General features: G+C 40.3%; 1 protein-coding gene across 2 annotated transcripts in view; it reads right to left on the bottom strand.

Annotated features, from left to right (window-relative positions):
• The window catches only part of LOC121287128 (myosin regulatory light polypeptide 9), a 47,939-nt gene that overhangs the window by 29,552 nt on the left and 559 nt on the right, over positions 1-17,828 (bottom strand). Inside the window, exon 1 of one of the 2 annotated variants that reach the window (XM_041204692.1) lies at positions 11,944-12,072. The exons of the other annotated variant lie outside the window; for it this stretch is intronic. The gene's annotated coding sequence lies outside the window, so the exon portion shown is untranslated. Of the gene's footprint in view, positions 1-11,943; positions 12,073-17,828 lie in introns of those variants that run through there. 2 annotated transcript variants of the gene reach the window in all.

Genomic DNA, 17,828 nt, shown 5'->3' with positions numbered 1-17,828 from the left:
ATAATGTCAGCAATCTGTCTGACCACTGAAAGCGTCATTGCCAAAGCTAATTCTGAGCTGTGCACAGAGGTACATCCAGTGGAGTCAGTGGAGATTGATCAGGAATGGGAGCCCTAGACATTGTCCCCCTCCCAAATTCAATAGCAGCACCTCTCCTGATATCCAGGTTCAGGTGAACTAATTTGGGATTTTCACAGTCTGCATAGCTGAGTTATTCAGTGGTTAAACTCATTGAGCCATAAGGAGACCAGGCATTAATCATTTAAACTTTCGCAGCCAGAAAGCACTACTCTGTTCTTCTGTTTATTGAATCTTGCACTTAAAGAAACACTTACACCATTATAACCTGGAAATGATTTAAAGCAACTACTTAATTAATAGCCCTCTGTTTTTTCATTCTGCTGCTATGAGAATAAACCTAAATTACTTTTTCTCTATGACTTTCTAACACTCTAGCTATATAGTTTAGTAAAATAATTTGTTCTTGTATTGATCCAGATGACAGAATAGTTGATGAACAAGGTAAAATCATAAGGCCATAAGATGTAGGAGCAGAAGTAGGTCATTTGGCCCATTGAGTCTGCTCCGTCATTCAATGAGATTGTGGCTGATCTGATAATCCTCAACTCCACTTTCCTGTCTTTTCCCCATAACCCTTGATTCCCTTACTGATTAAAAATCTGTCTGTCTCAGCCTTGAATATGCTTAATGACTCAGCCTCTACAGCCGTCTGTGGTAAAGAATTCCACAGATTGACTACCCTCTGAGAGAAGAAATTCCTCCTCATCTATCTTAAATGGGCAAACACTTACTCTGAGATTATGCTCTCTGATCCTACACTCCCCCACAAGGGGAAACAACCTCTCAGCATCTACCCTGTCAAACCACGTAAGAATCTTATATGCTTCAATTAAGGTCGCTTCTCATTCTTCTAAATTCCGATGAGCACAGGCCCAACCTACTCAACTTCTCCCCGTAAGAAAATCTCTCCATACCTGGGATCAACCTAATGAACCTTCTCTGGACTGCCTCCAATGCCAGTATATCTTTCCTTAGATAAGGGGACCAACATTGTTCACAGCATTCTAGGTTTGGTCTAACTAGTGCCTTGTATAGTTTTAGCAAGACTTCGTTATTTTTATACTCCATTCCCTTTGAAATAAAGTCCAACATTCCATTTACATTACCTATTATCTGCTGACTTGTATGTTAGCTTTTTGGGATTCATGCACAAGGACTCCCAAATCCCTCTGTGCTGCAGCCTTCTGCAGTCTTTCTCCACGTAAATTCTATTCTTCCTGCCAAAATGCATAACCTCACATTTTCCCACATTATATTCCATCTGCCAAGTTTTTGCCCACTCATTTAACCTGTCTATATCCCTCTGTAAACTCCTTGTGTCATCCTGACCAATTGCCTTCCCGCCTATTTTTATGTCATCCGTAAGCTTGGCGATGCTACATTCACTTCCCTCATCTAAGTCATTAATATATATAGTGAATAATTGTGCCCCCCACCCCCTCAACAAGCACTGATCCCTGTGGCACTCCACTAGTTACAGGTTGCCATCCTGAAAACGCCCCCCCCCCCCCTTATCCCAACTCTGTGTCCTCTATTAGTTAGCCAATCTTTTACCCAAGCTAATATACTACCTCCAACACTATGGGCTCTTATCTTATTAAGCAGTCTTATGTGCGATACCTTATCGAAAGCCTTTTGGAAATCCAAATATATTAAATAAATAAACAATAGAACCATAGAAAAGTTACAGCACTGAAGGAAGCCATTCGGCCCATCTTGTCCATGCCAGTCCGAGGACACCCAGGTGCCCTTTCTAATCCTTGTTGCACCCGGCCCATAGCCCTGCAGCTTATAGCAGCACTTAAGGTGCAGATCCAGGTACTTTTTAAAAGAGTTTAGTGTTTCTGCCTCTACCACCAACTTGGGCAGCGAATTCCAGAAGCCCGCTACCCTCTGTGTAAAAAAGTTCTTCCTCATGTCCCCCTACACCCTCTGCCACTTATCTTGAATCTATGTCCCCTGGTTCTAGAATTTTCCACCAAGGGAAACAATTTTATCCTGTCCACTCTATCTATTCCCTTCATAATTTTGTACACCTCAATCAAGTCACCTCTCAGCCTTCTTTGTTCTAAGGAAAATAAACGCAACCTATCCAATCTCTCCTTGTAGCTACACTTTTCTAACCCTGGCAACATTCTTGTAAACCTCCTCTGCATTCTATCCAGAGCTATTACGTCCTTTGTGACCAGAACTGCACACAATACTCCAGTTGTGGCCTCACCAGTGTTTTATACAATTCCAACATTATATCCTTAATTTTTATATTCTAAACCTCTGCCAATGAAGGAGAGCATTCCATATGCCTTCTTTATAACCTTGTCTACTTGAACTGCTGCCTTCAGGGACCTGTGTACTTGTACGCCAAGATCTCTCACTTCATCTACCCCTCTTCGAATATTCCCATTTATTTTGTAATCCCTGCAACTGTTTGACCTCCCTAAATGTATGACCTCACACTTCTCTATGTTAAAATCCATCTGCCACTTTACCGCCCACTCCACCAACCCATCCATATCGTTTTGGAGATTATGGCTATCCTCCACACTATCCACTACTCAGCCAATCTTTGTGTCATCTGCAAATTTCCCGATTGTGCCCCCCATGTTCATGTCCAAATCGTTAATATATAACACAAACAGCAAGGATCCCAACACCGAGCCCTGTGGAACACCACTTGAGACAACTTTCCATTCGCAAGGGCATCCATCGACCATTACCCTTTGTTTCCTGTTACAAAGCCAACCTTTTATCCAGTTTGCCACATTACCCTGAATCCCATGGGCTTTTACTTTCCTGACCAATCTGCCATGTGGGACCTTGTCAAATGCCTTGCTAAAATCCATGCACGCAACGTCCACTGCGCTACCTTCATCAACCCTTCTTGTCACTTCCTCCAAGAATTCAATCAAATTTGTGAGGCAAGACCTTCCTTTAACAAATCCATGCTGACCATCTCTGACTAGTCCATGCCTTTCCACATGACAGTTAATCCTATCTTTCAGGATTGATTCTACTAATTTTCTCACCACCGATGTAAGATTAACTGGCCTATTATTGTTTGGCATTTCCTTTGATCCCTTTTTAAACAATGGAACTACGTACATCTACTAGTTCCCCTTTATCTATCCTGCTTGTTGCCTCCTTAAAGAATTCTAATAAATTTATCAGGCATGATTTCCCCTTCATGAAGCCATGCTGACTCTGCTTGATTATATTACGCATTTCTAAATGCTCTGGTATTACATCCTTTATAACAGACTCTAACATTTTCCTAATGATGGATGTTAAGCTAACTGGCCTATAGTTACCTGTTTTTGTCTCCCTCCCTTTTTGAATAAGGGCATTTAGGGCAGTTTTCCTATCTTCCGGGGGCTTTTCCAGAATCTAAGGATTCTTGGAAGATTATCACCAGTGCATCCACTATTTGTGTAGCTACTTCCTTTAATATCCTAGGATGCAATCCAGCAGGTCCAGAGGCCTTTAGCCCCATTAGTTTCCCTAGTACTTTTTCTCTAGTGATTGGTATTGTATTTATTTCCTCCCCCTATTGTGCCCCTTGATTATTTAGTATTTTTGGAATGCTATTAGTATCTTCTACCATGAAGACTAATGCAAAGTATTTATTCAACTCCTCAGCCATTTCCTGGTTTCCCATAATTATTTCTCCAGCCTCATTCTCTAAAGGACTTATGTTCACTTTGGCCTCTTTCATCCTTTTTATATATTTAAAGAAGCTCTTACTGTCCATTTTTATATTATTGGCTAGTTTACCCTCAAAGTTTATTTTCTCCCTCTTTATTTTTTATGGTCATCTTTTGTTGTTTTTTAAAACTTTCCCAATCCTCTGGCTTATCATTAACCTTTGCCACATTGTATGTTTTTTCTTTCAATTTGATACTATTCTTAACTTCCTTGGTTAACCATGATTGATTTATTCCCTTCCTAGAAACCTTCTTCCTCACTGGGATATATCTTTGTTGTGAGTCATGAACTATTTTCTTAAACGTCTGCCATTGTTCATCAACTGTCTTTTATGCTAAACTCCTTTCCCAGTCCACTCCAGCCAACTCTGCACTCATTCCTATGTAATTACCCTTATTTAAGTTTAGCATAGTTGTTTCCGACCCAAGCTTTTCAATCTTAAACTGAATGCTAAATTCTACAATGTTATGGTCACTGTTTCCTAGAAGATCTTTTACTCTAAGATCATTTATTAAACCTGCCTGATTACCAGATCCGAAAGAGCCTGATCCCTGGTTGGATCCACAACATCTTGTTCAAGGAAACTGTCCCAAATACTCTTTATGAATTCTTGCTCAAGGCTACCTCTGCCAGTTTGATGTTCCCAAGATGCCATGACTAATGTACTGCCTTTTTTACATGCCCTCACTATCCTGATTTATTCTCTGTCCTACAGTATAACTACAGTTAGGGGCCTATAGACTACTCTCACCAGTGTCTTCTTCCACTTGTTATTTCATTCCTCCATCCCTATGGATTCTACATCTTCCAATCCAAGATAATTTCTTGCTATCGTGCATATTCCATCTCATGCTAACAAAGTTACAACCTTTCTTTCCTGCCTGTCCTTTCGAAAAGTCACATACCTCTGAATATTTAGTTCCCAGCTTTGATCTCCTTATAACTACATCTCCGTAATGGCTATAAGATCATACACATTAACCTCTATTTATGCCATTAATTCATTTATTTTGTCTGAATACTATGTGCATTTAAATAAAGAGCTATTAATTTTGTCTTTTTACCATTTTTTCCCCCTTTGACCCTATTTGTTGCTTTAAAAAAAAACGTTTGTACACTCTGTCCGTTCCTGTCACACTCTGGGTATCAATGCCTAAATAGCTGCCCTGCAATGCTGCCATATCCATTTGCTTTGTTAGCCTACATATCCCCTCTCCAGCAGCACCACCCCCCACCCCCCCTCCTTGTCCTCCCACCCATTTTGTTTAAAACCCTCTCTACAGCTCCAGTTATTCGATTCACCAGGACCCTGGTCCTAGCACAGTTCAAGTGAAGCCCATCCCACTGGAACAGCTCCCTTCTACTCCAGTACTGGTGCATTTGTAAAGCCCAGAATAATTGTATCTCTCCTTCTATTCTTTCATGGGATGTGGGCATTGCTGACAAGGCCATATTTGTTGCCCATCCTTAATTGCCCTTGAACTGAGTGGTTTGCTCAGCCATTTCAGAGGGCAATTAAGAGTCAACCACATTGCTGTGGGTCTAGAGTCACACGTAGGCCAGACCAGGAAGGTCAGCAGATTTCCTTCCCTAAGTGACCCAGAAGGGTTTTTACAGCAATCAATGATGGTTTTATGGTCACCTTTACTGGTGATACTAGCTTTTCAATTCCAGATTTATTTATTGAATTTAAATTCCACCAGCTGCCTTTGAACCCATGTTCTACAGAATTCAACTGGGCCTCTGGATTACTAGTCCATTGACATCACCACTATGCCACAGTTTGTGTCATCACAAAACGAGAAATTGGAATTGATACATAAACAACAACAATAATTCACCTTAATACAACTGTGCGAAAGCATAAGAGGAAAGCATAAGAGGCCAGACTCGGAGGAGCATAGAGTTCTCAAGAGGTTACTGAGATATGGATGGATGAGGCTGTGAAGGATTTGAACACAAAGGATCAGAACATTACATTGGAAGTGTTCGGGGACCAGGAGCCAATGCCGATTGGTGGGCACTCGGGTAGTGGGTGAGCTGGACTTGGTGTAGTTTAAGAGTTTTGTATGAACTGAAGTTTATGGAGGGTGAAGAATAGAAGTAAAGAGAGCATTGAAACTATCAGGTCTGAATGTGACGAAGACACAGATGAAGATTTTGACAACAGATGGCTCAAGGTAGGGACGGATAGAGGTGATGTTATAGAATTGGAAGGGTCTGGCCTTTGAGATGGGAAGAGTATAGGGTCAGAGATTCAGCTTAGGGTCAAATAGAATGACAAAATTGCAGGCAGTTAGCCTCAAACTGAGATAATGCCTCGGAGGAAAACCGAATCATTGTTGAGGATGCAATGTTTGTAGCAAGGGTCAAAGCTTTCATCTTCTCAGTATTCAACTGTGGGCTTATAACGGAGATTGGAGTTTGGGATATGGTGACAGCACGGTGGTCCTTAGATGCAGAAGTTTGAAAATTTGATCTGTCAAATGTCTATATATTTTTTAAAATGGATAAAGACAATGAACTTCAACAAACCACTTTATTATATCCTATTGTTTGAAAAATGTTCTTGATTTTATATTTTCTTGTACCAAGGATTCAGGAAGACCTCTTCTACATTGGACTGTCCAATGTTGATTCAAACTGCTCACAACTTTGGTATCGTATTTGATTCTGAGATGAGCTTCTGACCACATATCTGAACTATCACCAAGACCGCCTATTTCCAATTCCATAACACCACTCAACTTCATCTTGTCTCAGCTCGTATTGCTAAAACCCTTATCTATTCCTTTAGTTATCTCTAGACTTGACTATTCCAGTGCACTCCTGACTGGTCTCCCACATTCTCCCCTCTGTAAATCTGAGGCTATCCAAAACCTCCCTTATTCTAAGTTGCACCAAGTCCTGTTCACTCATCACTTCTGTGCTCCCTGACCTACTTTGGCTCCTGGCTTCACAATGTCATTACCATCTTTGTTTTCAATTCCATCCATGGCCTTGTCCCCCCCCATATCCGTAATCTGCACCAGCCGTACAATCCTATGAGATATCTGCGCTCCTCAATTCTAGCCAATAATTGATCTATTATTGAAGGCCATGCCTTCAGCTACTGAGGCCCCAAGTTCTGGAATTCCTCTCGTAAACCTCTCCGTCTGTCTTGCTCTCTTTCCTTCTTTAATGCTCTCCTTAAAAACCTACATGTTTGACCAAGCGTTTAATCATCCGTCCTAATATCTTTTTATGTGCCTCAACTTTAAATTTTGCTTGATAATCTCTTGTGAAGCATCTTGGGGTGTTTTACAATGTTAAGTTGTTGTTGAATATTCTGTCTGCTACAAGGACATGCAGTGCGTTCCATGGAAGATTCAATGTGTAATCTTCCTCCACTGGGAAGAATCTGGCATGTACTTTTAGGCCTAGTTCAACAGATTTTGACTTACCATGTGGGGAATATAAGGAGGAACCTATGTGTTCCATTTCATTTTACTATTCTTTACAATGCAGTGTGCTACCAGCACTCCTACTGAATCCATTAAATCACAACCACCAACCTCTAAATTATTAAACCCAAACTGTAAAACTATGCATGCATGTCCACATTAGTTGGATTTAATGAGGCATACATTTAGGATAATTACAAAAAGAGGATCTATATCCTAATCGGTTTTAAGATCTGAATGTCATCCCAAACTAACCTCTGTATTGCATGCCTGTATAATCCTGTCATCCATTATTAAATGCAAAATTTGCCTCACTTACTTTACAACTAAATAGATTAATATAAATCATTACCTGCTATGGCAAAATCTAATCTCTCTTCAGCTGCTTTTATATGTTTCTGTGCTATCGGCTGCCAACATACAGGTCTTGCACAGCTAGCAGACAAACTCCAGAGGTTTTACCGGTTTGACTTGAATGCTATCAGTCTTTGAGGCCTTGTGAATACACTGTTCTGACAGCCCAGAATAATCCTGGTGATTTTTTTTTATAGTGATGTCACCTTCGGTAAAGTAATACCATTACTTTATGCATTTAGAAATGGCCAAACTGTTACAGCTAGTCTCTGCATGCACAAAATACCATTGTGACTAATTTACAAAAAAACTGGTTGTGCTGTTTGGGCATATAGGTGGGTGAAGAATGTACCTGTGGCCTGCAATATAATAGAACTGTCGTCTTCCAAAATACGCTGATGATCAATGGAAAACAAATGTCCCAAAGTACTTAAGTTTCTGTCTACCTTCTGCATCTCCTGGTTGCACTTCTTTGCACCAAAATCCTTTAATTTTTCCCTCCAGCTTCCCCCTTCCCTATCTCCTGAAGTCAAAGAAAACAAGCAATCAATCTAATTAAGATAGTCTGGGAGGTGAGGAAGGGGATAAATTGTGCGTGATTCCTCTCCCTTTGAATTTCTCCCATCACTGTTAAGGGTCTTAAGGCCTCATTGATGCCTTCCCACCGCAGCAGAGTTGAAATCTGGAACATAGTGGAAAGGGGAGAATATTGAATCTGTATTTTTCATACCATTGCACTGCGCACTGGTTCTTCAATTCATTATGCCATTCTCTATATGTCATAAATAATTTATGTTTTCAAAAAGCATTTTGTCCAATTAATCTTGAAGAAATAGATTTCATCCATTTATGGGAAAGTTTGCAGTAACTTGTGTAGTAGGCAGCAAAATTACATTGAACTGTGATTCAAGAGGCTTATACAGGATCATAACTTTTATCAAAAAATGTTCAGTACCTGTACTAAATTGCACTGGAGTAACTTGCTGGTTTCTGCAATTCATAAATGATTATGGTATTCAGTTAAATAAAAGCAAAATACTGTGGCTGCTGGAGATCTGAAATAAAAACAGAAAGTGCTGGAAAAACTCAGCAGGTCTGGCAGCATCTGAGGAGAGAGAAACAGAATTCGGTTTCACTCTTCTCAGATGCTGCCGGATCTGCTGAGTTTTTCCAGCACTTTCTGTTTTTTTGGTTCCATTCAATTAGATGATTTCTTTAATAGGGAAACAGTAATAGCAAATACAATTTCATAATAAGAGTGGATGTAGTCTGCACAGATTTGTCCAGTGCTTATTTTACAAATAAATCCCTTAATTGTATGGCGATTAGGTTGGAGTGATATTCAAGATTGTATAAAATGTAGTATAACAACTTGCACATATATAGCCCCTTTAAATTAGTTAAAAAGTCCCAAGGCGTTTCACAGAAGCATTATCAAACAAAACGTAACACCACTGCTGAAGGAGTTATTAGAACAGGTGACCAAACAGGTCAAAGATGTAGGGTTTAAGGAGAACACAGTAGAGAAATGGTGAGGTTTAGGGATGGAATTCCAGAGTTTAGGCAACTGAAGGCATGGCTGCAGGTGGTGGACTTTGAAATTTGGGGATTCACAAGAAGTTAGAATTGGAGAAGCTCAGGGATCTCAAAAAGGGTTGTAGGGATAAAAGGGTGCTAGGGAGGGGTGACGCCATAGAAGGATTTGAAAACAAGAATGAGAATTTTATAATTGAGCTATTCCTGGACTGTGAGTCAGTGTAGGTCAGCGAGCACAGGGGTAATAGGTCAACAAGACTTAGGAGTTGGATACAGACAGCAGAGTTATGAACAAGCTCAAGTTTACAGAAGGTGAAACGTGGGCGGCTAGCCAGGAGGGCATTGAAATAGTCAAGTCTTCAGGTCACAAAGACATGGATGAGGGTTTCAGCACTGGGGAAGCTGAAGCCGGGTGCAGTCAGAAAAAGTTACAGAGGTGGAAATAGGTCTTGGTGATGGAGACAATATGGGTTCTTATATGTAACATTTTATATCTGCATTTAACCCAAAATAAAGAATCAGTGGCACATGTACGAAAAAAATCCAACGCTGAAATTGTTTTAAAACCACCTATAAGATGCGCTGCAGCAACTCACCAAGCCTCCTTCAACAGCATCTTCCAAATGCATGACCTCCACCGCCTAGAAGGATAAAGGTCAGTGGATGCATTGGAACACTGCCACTTCAAATTCTCTTCCAAGCCACACAACATCTTGACTTGGAAGTATATTGCCATTGTTTCACTGTCACTGCATCAAAAACCTGGAATTCACTTCCTACCAGCACTGTGGACGACTGAAACGATTGAAGAATGTGGCTCACCAGGCTCACCAAGTTCTGTCGAAGGGTCATGAGGACTCGAAATGTCAACTCTTTTCTTCTCCGCCGATGCTGCCAGACCTGCTGAGTTTTTCCAGGTAATTCTGTTTTTGTTTAGGCTCACCACTATCTTCTTAAGGGCAATTAGGGATGGGCAACAAATGCAGGGCTTGCCAGCAACGCTCATTTTCCATGAAATAATAATAAAAAAGGGTCTGGCAGCTTCCCAATGGCTCAGTTTGAAAATACACCATTTATCTTGAAACTGAACGGTATACATCAGGTTTGAGGTTTGAAATGTAATCTATGCTGCATTGCTAATCTTGATAGAAATGGAGATAAGGGCAAAGGAAAGAAAATCGACTCAGCAGACCTAGGTGCTATAGAGTTTACGTGGACACCAGGATTGGGCTTGGCTGAATTGCCTCTTTTGGAAAGGTACCCTGGTGATACTCACTAGGTTCACACATTGGGAATGGTCACTTAGGTAAAACACTTGAGCACGGCTGGCATCTATGAAACTGCAGCTTAGCATTGTTGAGTGCCTCCAAAGAGAAGAAATTTTGGGTTCTGATGAAACGTCATCGGTTTGAAAGGCTAACTTTGTTTCTCTTTCCACAGATGCTGCCTAACCTGCCGAGTATTTCCTGCATTTTCTGTTTTTATTTCAGATTTCCAGCATCCACAATATTTTGCTTTGGTAGGGAATTTTCGGAGTTGGGTGAAAAAAGACTGTGGTGCAACGTCTTTTAACTTTCTAGTTATACGTGGAATCTTTTGAATTGTAGAACATTTAAGCTTTAATTGCTATATAGAATATCAAATCCAAGTGTAAGTTGTTGTTGGTGTTGTTATTATGCTGACTCAAATATTTGAAACTAAATTCCACCTACTCCATTTTGTTCGGCTAGCATTCTCATCTGAACTTTTGCTTAAATCACCATGCAGGAATAAAGTTAGCATGTTTTTAATCAGATCCAGGAAAGTTATTTTTACACTTATGAGCTAATTTGAAATCTTGTTTACCCAGTTTGCAAACTGTCCTGGTCATATTTACCCTAAAGTCCACAGTTCATTTAACAAGTTAACCACTCTTTGCAATGAAATCTTTGTGCTACTCAGAAGCTCAGGAATGCAAGTAACAGTCTCTGGCTTTAAACTGATTACCAGACCCAGTGCCTTGTGATAACACTGCTGTAATCATTGTGAAATGTGCAGATTTCTTTAAATCCAGAAGAATGTAGTGATAGCTGACTACATAGAGCAGCTCATGGGGTTACATACCAAGGTTTTCCAGTATTTAAACAGTAGAGGTTGACAACATGTTAAAAGCAATTAATAACCTTTAGTTTTTTTTTTCTTTTAAAAATAATCTGCAGCCTTCAATGGGGGAAAAAGTCAAGAAACATTTTGTAAACAATGAAGGAAAGGTCTTCTGGTAATAGTTTCTAGCATGATCAGAAATGTGTTAACAATTTTGCTACAAAAGAAATCTTCCTGCTGTCTTTATGATGTCAACATAAAATGAGCAGAGGAAATCTTCTCCAACACAACTAGCTTATACAGAGTGAAAAGCAGATGTTAATAATCAAAAGCTTTGATCTGAATTAATGTACAGTTTATATTGATTAACAATTGTAAAAGATGCTCAAGCTTCTCAATTATTTGCGTGTTTAAACCTTGGGCAAAAGCAGTAAACAGTTTTCCAAGGATTTCGAAAGCTTGAATCAATTATCTAATAGCGCAACAAAAACATTTTACTTTTACCATTTATTTCTTTATCTATCTTTCTATATGTATCCTTGTTGCTGTGCCCTTTCATAAGGCTATGAGTTGTCCTGTAAAGTTAACTTTGGTATTGCTTCCTCTAGACACATTTTTGGCGAGCTGACACAAGGCGGCTAGTTTTTAAAGTTAAACATTCTCCCGATTCACTATAATGACTGTAAAGTTTAATGTGTTGATAATTTACTACTATATGCATAGGTGATATATAAATACTTCTTACCTGTATTCAAAAAAGATGAGAAATATAGAATTTTCTTCAAGTATAAAGTATCAGAGCTGTGCCAGTGTTTGCTCTGCCTAAGCTGATGCACAAGTCATGTGTTCACACCATCCAATGTCTAGTGACAGCTATTCTAAATTCCCTCCCCTCCCATTCCAGGCATTTGTCCATACAAGGCAATAAAATGCTGACTGGATTGCTGCCAAATAGCTTATTGTACAATGGATTTTGGCATATTAGCACAAGGAAATCCACACAAACAGATAAGATGCCTTATATAGTTGAAACTATTCGATGAAGCCAAACCAGCAGTTGTAATGTAGAAATGTACCACAGAGACAGTTATATTTCACAGGCTAATATAATACCAAAATGTCTTATTTGCTTTAAAAGGATATGGCATGATTATAAAAGCAAACTACTGTGGATGCTGGAAATCTGAAACAAAAACAGAAATGCTAGAAATCAGATGCATCCTTGTCACACCTTCAGTAACTTCTGTTTTGATGTTGCCACTTTACATACCATTTTTTCCAATATATCTTCCTTTTAACTCCACCAATGATTCCACGCTACCATGGTTGGCATGGCCCTCGGCTGTGTCAGTCCCATTTCCCACCCTTCTTCTCTCACTTCTTCCCCATCCTCTCAGATCCACAATAGGATTCCCCTTGTCCTCACCTTCCATCCACCAGCTTCCAAATTCAGTGGATCATCCTCCACAATTTCTGCTATTTGCAGCATGATGCTACCAGCAAACACACCTTCCTTTCCCCCTTCAGCATTCTGAAAGGACCATTCCCTCTGCAACACCTGGGCCACTCCTCAATCACTCCCAACACTCCTCAATCACTTCTCTTCTCACGCCACCTTCCCATGTAAACACAGGAGATACAACTCCTAACCTTTTATCTCCTCACTCTGCATCAACAGTGAAGGCCCAAGGCCCTTTCCTGTGATCCATGCATGCACCTAATATCTTACTAAAACTATAATGAGTGGCAAAAATCTTTCCTTTTCCATTTAAAAATAAATGAAGTGAATTCAAAATATTAGATGGAACATTGGTCACTGAGCCTGTGAATGAATGCTGAAAGGCCAAAGTAGTTTTGCTTTACCTAAAAAAAGATACTAAAACATTACTCTGTGTAATTGTGAAAAGGCATGCAATTGAAATGCCAGGTAAAATATTTTATAAAGCTATAAAGTGTACTCTATATATGAGACAGAAGGGAATTTAATATTGCAATGCATTAATATACTGTCCTTTCACCTCTGAAGTTGTTGTTGAATACCGCTGGGATGGAAATACCCTCTCATTGATAATGTGAGGATCCAAAGTAAAACAACTGTGAGAACCAGTAACTTGGCTCTTTGTAGCCATGCACCCATTCTCCAATTGTCACATCTGATAACAAAATAAAAATAAAAATACCTGGAAAAACTCAGCAGGTCTGACAGCATCTACAGAGAGAATACAGTTAACGTTTTGATTCTTTATGACTCTTCAACAGAACTAAGGAAAAATAGAAAGGTGAAATATAAGCTGGTTTAAGGGGGAGTGAGACAAGTAGAGCTGGATAGAGGGCAGGTGATAGGAGAAGATAGCCAAAAGATGTCATAGACAAAAGGACAAAGAGGTGTTGACGGTGGTGATATTATCTAAGGAATGTGCTAATACATGACATGAAGGGTAGAAAGCAGGACGAGCAAGGTACAGATAGCCCTAGTGGGGGTGGGGTGAAGGGAAGGGATCGAAATAGGCTAAAAGGTAGAGATAAAACAATGGATGGAAATACATTTAAAAATAATGGAAATAGGTGGGAAAAGAAAAATCTATATAAATTATTGGAAAAAAGGGGGTGGGGATGGAGGAGAGAGTTCATGATCTAAATTGCTGAACTCAATATTCAGTCCGGAAGGCTGTAAAGTGCCTAGTCGGAAGATGAGGTGCTGTTCCTCCAGTTGGCGTTGAGCTTCACTGGAACATTGCCGCAGGCCAAGGACGGACATGGGCATGAGAGCAGGGTGGAGTGTTGAAATGGCAAGCGACAGGGAGGTCTGGGTCACGCTTGTGGACAGATTGAAGGTGTTCCGCAAAGCAGTTATCCAGTCTGCGTTTGGTCTCTCCAATGTAGAAGAAACTGCATTGGGAGCAGCGAAAGCAGTAGACTAAATTGAGGGAAGTGCAAGTGAAATGCTCCTTCACTTGAAAGGAGTATTTGGGCCCTTGGACGTTGAGGAGAGGGGAAGTAAAGGGGCAGGTGCTGCACCTTATGCGGTTGCATGGGAAGGTGCATGGGAGGGGGTTGAGGTGTAGGGGGCAATGGAGGAGTGGACCAAGGTGTTTCAGAGGGAACAATCCCTGCTGAATGCCACCGGGGGGGTGAAGGGAAGATGTGTTTGGTGGTGGCATCATGCTGGAGTTGGCGGAAAACTATCACATTTGATACTTTGTCTGCATGCACTGCAGTTTTCTCCACACATCTGTTTCCTTATTAGCAAGGAAATTTAAGATTAAAATAAAGTAAGAAAAAAATGAAATTAGTAAACTGTGCGGGTCTGCTGAATACATGGCCAAGTATGTTTTTGTCTCCCTTTCTGGTTCATAACTTGTAATATGACTATGGCAAAATAAGAAATATAGACAGCGCATTATGATGTCATTAACTGATATTAAGTCAGCGTGGAGTTAAGGATAGAAATGCAAATGCAGCCGACTAGATTCTTCTTGAGGTTGGGGTTAACTAATGTGTTGATGCAAAATACTAGGTTTTTTACTTTCTATCTGAATCATGGTACACTCCACCAGGCTTAGTGATAATTTTGGGTCCAGAAAGTGGGAACATATTTAATTACTTACCACTGGCATCCATGACCACTCAATCTTGTACATTCTGAATTATCAAAGCTTGTAAGTTGTTTATATTCACTAACAGAAGCACAGGCGCTGGATATAGTTTGACAATTCACCCCTCCCATTTCCCCTATAATCAAGATGGTCCACAGATAAAAGCATTTTAAATAACCTCTTACTTAGACAACTGACAGAGTGTGTGCTATTCAAACCTTTTATAACTTTGAAAAAATATCTGAAATTATAAAAATGTTGGCAGTACTTGTATTGCATTTCTTAATATTTGGAATGTGAATGAGAAGTTCTGCCCAGTGTTAACTCTTCAGGATATGTTAGGTTGCAAGGGCCATCAATAAGATCATTCACCAATGATACTTCTCTTTTTATGTCAAAGTTGATTATGATTATTTACGTGCTGTATCAAACTTGACTCTCGCAGATTTTGATTGGCTGAGGAAAATGTTTTGTAGCCAGTTTTTAAGCAACCAAGGGATTTCTTTACCTAGAAAGTGGTGAGAATGTGAAACTTGCTACCATAGGGAGTGGTTGAGGTGAATAGATTAGGGGAAGCAAGATAGGCATATGAGGGAGAAGAGAATACAATAGAAGGTTATGCTGATAGAGTTCGATGAGGAAGGATGGGGGTGCTCGAGCAGAGCATTAACGCTGAAATTGAATGCTTGCCATTTCAACACACCACCCTGCTCTAATGCCCACATGTGTGTCCTTGGCCTGCTGCAATGTTCCAGTGAAGCTCAATGCAAACTGGAGGAACAGCACCTCATTATCTGATTAGGCACTTTACAGCCTTCCGGACTTAACATTGAGTTCAACAACTTCAGATCATGAACTCTCTCCTCCATTCTCACCCCTTTTTTCAAATATTTATTTTAAAATGTATATATATATATATATATATATATATATTTTCTCAACTATTTCTATTATTATTTTATCCCCACCTTTTAGCCTATTTCGATCTTTTCTCCCACACCATCATCTCCCCCACCCCAACCCCACTAGGGCCATCTATCACTTGCTCATTCTGCTTTCTACTCTTAATGTCACCATTAGCACCTCCTTTAGCTGGTATCACCACCATCAACACCGCTTCGACCTTTTGTTTATGACATCTTTAGCAATCTCTCCTTTGCCTCCACCTATCCAGCTTCACCTGTCACAGCCCCCTTAAACAGTATATATTTCACCACATTTTTACTTCTCTTTAGTTCTGAAGAAGCGTCATATGGACTTGAAACATTAACTCAGTCTTTCTCTCCACAGATGCTGTCAGAACTGCTGAGTTTTCCAGCAATTTTTGTTTTTGTTTTAGATTTCCAGCATCCGCACTTATTTGCTTTTATCTGAAATGGAGTGACGGGCTGAATAGCCCATTTCTGTGCTGTATATCCTAAGTATGCAATCAAATGCCAAGTTTGATTATACCGGCCCCTTCTTAGTAGCTGTCTTTATATTGGTGTCAGTAGGATGCCTGTACACTGGTTCCCCAGTTATGCTGACGCATTGCCGATGTAAACTTTCTAAAGGCTAACATCCAAATAAAGAGGAATTTAAATAAAACTTTAAATTATATTTACCTTTTTGTGTAGGGTTAACAATACAATATTAAAACTGATATCGGAAGAGTTTTTTTATTTTAATATATTAATTTGTTTCAAATTCATACTTATGGAGTAAAAAGTTAAAAAATACCAGTTCAGGGAACATAAATCTCCCTTACCCTGTGCTAAGTGAATATATGTAAATAATGTGACACTGATGGAATACTATTCCATTTAAGGTGTGGGAATAATCGGAAAACATGACAAGAAAGCAATGAGATTTTATTTATTCATTCATGGGATGTGGGCATTGCTGGCTAGGCCAGCATTTACTGCCTATCCTAAGTTGCCCTTGAGAAGATGGTGGTGAGCTGCCTTCTTGAACTGCTGCAGTCCATGTGGTGTAGATTTGCCCACAGTGCTGTTAGAGAGGGAGTTCCAGGATTTTGACCCAGCAGCAGTGAAGAAACAGTGGTATATTTACAAGTCAGGATTGTGAGTGGCTGGGAGGGGAACTTCCAGGTGATGGTGTTCCCATGTGTCTGCTGCCCTTGTCCATCTAGAGTCGTGGTTGTGGATTTGGAAGGTACTGTCTAAGAAGACTTGATGAGTCCCTGCAGAGCTTCTTCTAGATGGTACATACTACTACCACTGTGGTAGTGAAAGGAGTGAATGTTTGTTGATAGGTGCCAATCAAGCAGGCTGCTTTGTCCTGGATGGTGTCAAGCTTCTTGAATATTGTTGGAGATGCACTCATCCAGACAAGTGGAAAGCATTCCATCACACTCCTGACTTGTGGCTTGTAGATGGTGGACAGGCTTTGGGGAATCAGGAGGGGAGTTACTTGTCACAGGATTCCTAGCCTCTGACCTGCTCTTGTAGCCACAGTATTTATATGGTTAGTCCAGTTCAGTTTCTGGTCAATGGTAACCCCCAGGATGTTGATAGTGGTGGATTCACCGATGATAATGCCATTGAACAATAAGGTGCGATGGTTAGATTCTCTCTTGTTGGAGATGATCATTGCCTGGCACTTGTGTGGTGCGAATGTTACTTGTCACTTGTCAGCCCAAGCCTGGAAATTATCCAGGTCTTACAGCATTTGGACGTGGACTGCTTTGGTATTTGGGGAGTCGCAAATGGTGGATCATCAATGAACATCCCCACTTCTGATCATATGATGAAAGGAAGGTCATTGATGAAGCACCTGAAGATGGTTGGGCCTAGGACATTACCCTGAGGAACTCCTGCAGCAATGTCCTGGAACTGAGATGATTGACCTCCAACAACCACAACCGTCTTTCTTTGTGCTAGGTATGACTCTAACCAACAGAGATTCCACCCCACCCCTACCGGTCCTCATTGATTCCAGTTTTGCTAGGGCTTGGTCAATTGTTGCCTTGATACCAAGGGCAGCCACTCTTACCTAATCTGTGGAGTTCAGCTCTTTTGTCCATGTTTGAAGC

Source organism: Carcharodon carcharias, chromosome 14 (genome assembly GCF_017639515.1).
Source record: "Carcharodon carcharias isolate sCarCar2 chromosome 14, sCarCar2.pri, whole genome shotgun sequence".
Classification (NCBI taxonomy): Eukaryota; Metazoa; Chordata; class Chondrichthyes; order Lamniformes; family Lamnidae; genus Carcharodon; species Carcharodon carcharias.
The sequence above is the reverse complement of the archived record's forward strand: the minus strand, read 5'-3'. Positions and strand labels throughout refer to the sequence as shown.